The sequence below is a fragment of the Camelus bactrianus genome, chromosome 3 (genome assembly GCF_048773025.1).
Source record: "Camelus bactrianus isolate YW-2024 breed Bactrian camel chromosome 3, ASM4877302v1, whole genome shotgun sequence".
NCBI classification, from domain to species: domain Eukaryota; kingdom Metazoa; phylum Chordata; class Mammalia; order Artiodactyla; family Camelidae; genus Camelus; species Camelus bactrianus.
Genome location: NC_133541.1, coordinates 144,764,396 through 144,766,583, shown reverse-complemented (window position 1 = coordinate 144,766,583; position 2,188 = coordinate 144,764,396).

Below are 2,188 nucleotides of genomic sequence, written 5' to 3'. Positions count from 1 at the left end.
TCAACTGATTCAAATATTTATATGTGCACATCAAAATCCCCAAAAGTTAATTGTTGTTACTGTTTTTTTGTAGAACTTGACAAGCTGATTCTAAATACATAGAGAAGCGTGAAGGGCCAACAATAGCCAAGATGATATTAAAGAACAATGTTAAAGTACTTATTATAAAACAATATTAAGTCTATGTGATAACTACCTAAAGTTAGATATACAGACCAATGGAACAGTATTGAATTAAACCCTATACCATACATGAACAGTAATTTTAGGTAGATTATAAATCTAATAAATTTGAAACATAAAGCAAAGCATCTGGGGGAGGGTAAAGCTCAGGTGGAATGTGTGCTTAGCATGCATAAGGTCTTGGGTTCAACTCCCAGTACCTCCATTAAAATAAATAACCTAATCCCCCACCAAAACAAAGCATCTAGAAAATAATGTAGGAGATATTTTAATGACTTTGAAGTGGCAAAGAGTTCTTAAACAGGACACAGCACTAAACATAAAAGAAGAGTTTTAAGTTGGACTTCAGTAAAATTAAGAATTATTTTTATCAAGAGATACCATTAAGAAAGTGAAAAGATAAGCCACACGGTGGGAAAATATATTTGCTATACCTATATCCAACAAAAGACTTGTATCTAGGGCATATAAAGAACAAAAACCAGTGGAGAAAAAGGCAGAACCTCTATATTAAAATGTGCAAAAAAATTGAACAGGTGCTTCACACACACACACACTCACACACAAAAATCCAAATAAGCTATGAAAAGAGGCTGACCTCTTTAGTAATAATGGAAATACGTACTAAACCCACACTTGGAACACCATTAGACATCCACTAGAATAGTTAGTTGTTAAGTGATATGAAGCATTATTGAGTGCAACAAGCAATGGGGACTCTTACACATGGCCAGTGGGAATATAAATTCTTACAAATACTTTGGGAAAAGGATTTTTGAATGAAAGTTATATATGTATATGTGTGTGTATATATATGTACACACACACACCCTATTACCAAGGGTAACCCATGTGTGTGCCCTTCAGAAACTTCTACATCTGAGCACCAAAAGACATCCAGAAAATTCTCATAATCACTATTTGTTATACCCCCAAATAGAAAATGACCCAAACACTTGTCAGCAATACATGACCATAAGTGGTGGCACATGCATACAAGTTGTATACTTTAAAGCAATAAAAATAAATATACTAGTTAACAGAAAACACTAGTGGATGAATCTTACATAATGTTGAGTGGAAAGTACGGGACCAAAAATTTCAAAAGCAAAATAACCAATCCATGGTGGCTGAATTTAGGATGGTTAATCCATCAAAGGGGTGCCGTAGTATCTGGGAAGAAACCCAAAGTGGAACAGCAATGTCCTGTTTCTTGACTGGATGAAGGTTACATAGATGTGTTTACTTTGTGAAAAATCACTGAGCTGTATACTTAAGATGTGTTCACATTTAAGCATGTATATTATATTTGCATTTTTTTAAAAAATGTTTGCTTGCAAAAAAAGATATCCAAAGCCTAAGTATTTATTAGTAGGTGGATGGATAAAACAAATGATAGTATATTCAAACAATGGAATACTATTCAACAATAAATAAGAATCAACTACTGATACAAGGATGAACCTCAAAAGCCTAATTTATACATCTCATTGTCAGGTAAATTTTAACTCAGAAGGTAAACAAAACTGTAAACAGGCATGTGCCCTGGGGGGAGGGGTGCTTTAGCCTTTGTCTCCTCAGACCTGTGCCATTACTGGCACATCTCGCAAGAAGAGAAGCAGTGCTCAGCCACAGCTACCATTTCCTCTTGTGCATAGTGCCTGGGCGGGGGCAGGGCTGAGGCCTGTATCTGCACGTGGTTGCTCCACAACCTCCTAGGCAGGACTGAGACTTGTTTATAGCCTGAGGCAGAGAGGATCTTTCTACCCTGACACCTCAGAGAACTTGTGCTGCCAAGAGAAACAAGGAGCTCAGACTTGGCACAGAGATTAGGTGGGGCTGTTCTGCAGTCTTCCCCGTGCCCACCTACAGACCGCCTACTCGAGGCAGAGCAGGCAGCTGCACAGAGCAGTGGAGCGACCAGCACCAGGAGAGGGCAGATGGGCAGCCACCCACCTTCCTGGAAGGAACACAGCACCGGACCACGGTGCTGGGATGGGGTGTG